The following is a 5914-nucleotide window of genomic DNA, read 5'->3' on the forward strand; positions in this document are numbered from 1 at the left end:
GTCTGCATAACTACTCTCTATAACACTGAGAGTCAACACTCTGAGAATCTCTGTGAGAATTCTTGAAGAGAGTATCTATAATCTGAAGAGTTTGCAGACTTTGAGAAGTACTATAGAAGATCTGATATAAGAGAAAATAGAGTATAAGTCTTTATAAAATCTTCTATTCAGATTGTCTGAACTGTAACTAAAGAATGAATATACTCAGTATATTTAGAAACTGCTTATAGCAGAGATCAATCCTGCAGAAATAAAGAATTAAAGAGACTTAAATAATCTCTTATAAAGAGAGAGCTGAATTTATATATCTATGAATAAGTTTCTATATATAGAACTTATTAAAAGATATTATGATTCTTCTCTAGCAGGTCATTTTACAGACACTAGAACTTATAAGTTATTTATAAGAAAATACTTCTGACTGAAGATGCAAGAACTTGTGAAGAAGATAGTGAATTCTTATACTATTTATCAGAATTCATAGATAGTGTAGTTTAGATTATATAAAGAACTTACTTCTCTATTCATTCTGTAGAAACCTTGAAAACAGCTAGAAATAAATACTCTTGTAAGTCTCTCTGAAAGCAAGAATATATATAATGCCTTCTTTGACAGTGTACTGATGATAGTGAATTACTTTATTAAGATAGCACACTTTATACTCATCTGCAAGAACTTGAAGTCAAAGAATTTGACTTATATCTTCATCTGCAATGTGATCTGATTGCATGAGTTATCTGTGAACATTATTTCAGATAGAGAATCAATCTTCACAGAGAAGTTCTGATCTGATCTGATAACTATACTGAAGATCTTACAAGATCTAAGCACAGCTTTTCATCAATAGACAGATGATCAGACAGAATATCTAATGAGTATATTAAAACAGTATCTGCAGTGCTTTATCAATTACAATCAGAATGACTGAGTGCATTGATTATCACTTATGAAGTTTGTATATAATAACTCAAAGCATGTCAGCACAGATAGACTGACCGTGTAATCATGTCTGAGATCAGGACCAGATTTTTTGATAGTCTTATTATCAATTCGACTGATCTCATTACACAGTTTTAACATTAGATAGTAGTTTCATACTGTTTCAGTGAGACTTACTGTCTACTCTTATCACATTTTCCAAATGAGATCATGATTTCCACTTCTCAATTTAAATTATTTTTATTGCTTTAAATGACTTTAAATCTCATTTGAGTGTTACCAAAAAGTGTTACTTTTTAAAAAATTAAAAATAGTCTAAAAAAAACCTTAAAATGTCTAAAAATAGTAACTTTATGTCAAGAATGAAACTAAATAGAATCAAATGAGATCACTTTCTCATTTTTTTTTTCAAGTCATAGTTTTATTTTAAGATCTGATATATAGTCACTTTACATGTTTTTTTAATGACTAGTCCCAGCGGGATTCACATCAAGAAATGTATGAGATCAGATCAAATGAGATCAAATGTGAAATTCATAGTTTCAGCGGCCAGTCTAAGCACAGGCAAAACTCTCTTTAAGATGCTTACTGAGACTTATTCACAGATGATCTTGATAGACTTATAAGAGTACACTATAGAGTGTGATGATGCCTGTGAATGAGCTGAGAGAATTCAAAATATTTAGAAGAAAGTCTGTAAATTCTTGAGAAATACTCAAGAGTATTGAAAGAGATACTATGACTTCAAGTACATTGCAAAGAGTTTTAAGAAAGATAATAGAGTCTGACTAAGTCTAGAAAATATTACTATATAAAGATCTAGTAAGAAGCTGAATCTCTTACAGATAGAGTCTTATAAGATTATAAAGAAAGTTAGCTTATAGTTCTATAGATTGAAACTGTTATCTGAGTTACAGATATACAATATTTTTCATGTCTCTTTACTCTGTAAATATAAGAAATTCTTAGAAGAGAACTCTGTGACTCATCACTCTATTCATAAAGTACTAGAGAGTGAAAGAGAATATCAGATCAAAGAAATTATTAACTCAGAGAAGTAAGATTATAAGCTCTGATTCAAGGTTCAGTGATAAGAATATTCTGATAAAATGAATAAGTTCACTTGAAAATTATCTGAGCAGATAAGATATCTGTAGAAGCTGAGATATAACTTTTATATTATAAATTCTGATAAGTCAGAATAATATAGTCTTTACTAGACTGATCATGTGACTGTGTCTGAGACCAGAATCAGAATATTTGATGATCTTATTACTAATTCAACTGATCTCATTACACTGTTTTAACATTAGATAGTAGTCTTATACTGTTTCAGTGAGACTTACTGTCTACTCTTATCACATTTTTCAAATGAGATCATGATTTTCACTTCTCAATTTAAATTATTTTTATTGCTTTAAATGACTTTAAATCTTATTTGAGTGTTATTAAAAAGTGTTACTTTTTAAAAAATTAAAAATAGTCTAAAAAAACCTTAAAATGTCTAAAAATAGTAACTTTATGCCAAGAATGAGACTAAATGGAATTAAATGAGATCACTTTCTTATTTTTTCCAAGTCATGATTTCATTTTGAGATCTGATATATAGTCACTTTACATGTTTTTTTAATGATTAGTCTCAGTAGAATTCACACTAAGAAATGTATGAGACCAGATCAAATGAAATCAAATGTGAAATTCATGATCTCAGCAGTCAGTCTAGTCTTTACTAAGAATCTGATTGTAATAAAGATATTAACACTGTTATTTATAAACTCTAGTCTATAAGATGATGAGTTTCTACTGAGATAAACAGTTCACAGTATATACAAAGAAAAGAAGAAATCATGTTCTTATTAAAGTTAAAAAAACAAGAAAACAGAAACAGAGCTATAAACACAATTTAGAGATTAATAAAGAAAAAATAAAGAAAACTCATATTTACATTCTTAATATTCATGATACTTAATTTTCTTATAACTATTAATTTTTCTCTTCAAAGAAGCAGAGAGTATTATATCTGTGATACAGACAATTGTTACATTTGACATGAAGACTGTCAGAAATGCACAGACTTCAGAGAAGCTGAATATCAGAATATATACAGTTATAGTAGAGTCTTGAGAGCTAACTGTCTGTATATATAATCAGATGTTTCTTATGACGCTGTGTTCACTTTCTCAGTTATACTGAAGTATTCAGCCTGGAAATAATTGAGTAGACTGACTGTGTGACTGTGTCTGAGATCAGGACTAGATTTTTTGATAGTCTCACTATTAATTTGACTGATCTCATTACACAGTTTTAACATTAGATAGTAGTTTCATACTGTCTCAGTGAAACTTACTATCTACTCTTATCATATTTTTCAAATAAGACCATGATTTTCACTTCTCAATTTAAATTATTTTTATTGCTTTAAATGACTTTAAATCTCATTTGAGTGTTACCAAAAAGTGTTACTTTTTAAAAAATTAAAAATAGTCTAAAAAAAACCTTAAAATATCTAAAAATAGTAACTTTATACCAAGAATGAAACTAAATGAAATCAAATGAGATCACTTTCTCATTTTTTTCAAGTCATAATTTCATTTTAAGATCTGATATATAGTCACTTTGTATGTTTTTTTAATGGCTAGTCTCAGCAGGATTCACATCAAGAAATGTATGAGATCAGATCAAATGAAATCAAATGTGAAATTCATGATCTCAGCGGCCAGTCTATAATTGAGATACAGAGAGAGAGCTCATCTGTTCAGATTAACTCTTATCACAAATTTATAACATTCACATTGTCTTAATTACCTGAATTTTACAGATACTCAGAGACTCATCTTTTATTAATAATGAGATTGCAGAAATGTGCTATGATGTGAGAACTATTGATAGAGAATCTAGACATATTTGCATATATCTGGTCAGAGATTATGTGAACAGAGAAGAAGTAATTATAGGCTCACAGAGCTGTAGAAGATACTGATAACACTGAGAGCTTTATAAAAACTATCAGCTAGAGTCTGTAAGAAATTACTTACAGAGAGACTTACAGCAAAGAGAAGAACTACACTGCTTGAAGTCAGAAACTGATCTGAGAAAGACATGAGATTGACTGCTGATCTGAAGATCAGGTGTGATGACAGAGCTGAGAGAGATAAAGATGCTATTATGAGTAATAATGTCTCTGCTTCATCAGTCAGTAAAAAGTGATTAGAGAAGTTATAGAGATACTTACAAGAAGCTCAGTGACAGTCAGACATTGTTTATAAAGATATTGAAATTGAAAAAATTTTTATTCTTGAGAAATTCTTGAATTAATATACAGATATTGTCAGAAACACTCTCTCTCTATTATCTAAGTAAAAACACTTTATGAATGATTGAGAATACTCACAGTTTATAAGAATGAGAGCTGTTATAGAAAAAGAGAAAAGAAGATGAGATTTTATAGACAGATCTGAGATATTTATACTACTCTAGAGAGATTTACTTACACTGTGAGTAATTCTGTGAAATAGTCAGATCACTCTAGTAAATAAAGAGTGATTATGAATTGCAGATCTGAATCTTTCTATATAACTATAAAGAGTGATTATAGACTGTGAATATCTTAATTCTACAATTCTACAGAGTTAATGAAAGAATGAAAAATTTCTCACAATTCTACAGTATTAAAGAACAATGATTCATAAGAATAAGTGAAAGATTAACTTACAAATACTTCTCTTTAATAAGAGTAATCTTACAGAGAGTGATTTATCTGTAAAATAAATCTGTATAATGATTATATAAGAATCTTATAAAAATAATTAAGAGTCAACTGAAATTCTTCTGTATGAAAGATATGAGATAAATCTGTGTAATAGTCAGAGAAGAATCTGTAAACTATAAAGAATCTCACAGAATAAGAAACTGAGTGACAGACTCTTTTCTCTTTGTAATAATAAGAGATTTTTCCTCACTGAGATTTTTTATAGATATAAAGAGTTTTTAGTGAGTATCACTGCAGTGCTGAGCTGATTCTATAAAGTCACTCAGTGAAAGACTTCACAGATGAAGTCTTAGAGAGAGAGAGATATATAAAAAATCTCACTTCTTACAGATTCTTTATCTCTATTTCTATCTCTTATGTAATTAATAGAGTTAGTGACTCTTGACTACATACAACTATATAGACTTAAGTTTATGAATACTATTCACAACTCAGCTTGAATACTATTATATATTTAATCTCTATATTTTATCTTTCTATCATGAATACTTCTAGTAGTTAATAGTACATATCATGTCAAGCTGCAAACACCTGAATAATTGTCTGTAAGCACTTATTCTTACATATAGCTGAGTTTACACTTTCATATCAGTGCACTATTAATTATACTGAGTATATCAAGTTCTTAATACAGTATAAGAATGAATAGTTTATCAGATACTTCTGTTTCTGTTATATAATTTTCAACACTCTATTTTAAAAGTAAGTGAGAATTCATGATAAGTTTTAATATAGACAAAGCACTTCTTTACTTAAAGATCTTTCATTTGAGAATCTATAGATGATATTTACAGACACTACATCAGAATCTGAAGTAGTCTTATATTTAATCACTTAGTTTATCTCTAATCTACAGAGTATCTGTTCATTCTGAGATCAGAAGTGACAGTAACTACAGAGCTATATTAAAAATCTGAGATCTTTTCATCTTTTCCTCACTCTTTCAGCTGTAGATTATCATTGAAATGATCTCATACAGCTTCTTCCCAGATATGAAGATTGGAAAAATGAAACATCATCTCAATGAATTAAAATATCTCATGAGAATGTCTGTGATAACTCTACAATTCTCACTCATTGATTCTATATATATTATACTACATTCAAGAAAGAGGTTTTGAATAAGAAGTTTTAAATCATTGATAACTGAAACTGTTATAAGTGATAAGACTGTGAATCAACTTACAATTATGAAGTATATTGAAT

Source organism: Blastomyces gilchristii, assembly GCF_000003855.2.
Source record: "Blastomyces gilchristii SLH14081 genomic scaffold supercont1.29, whole genome shotgun sequence".
NCBI classification, from domain to species: Eukaryota; Fungi; Ascomycota; class Eurotiomycetes; order Onygenales; family Ajellomycetaceae; genus Blastomyces; species Blastomyces gilchristii.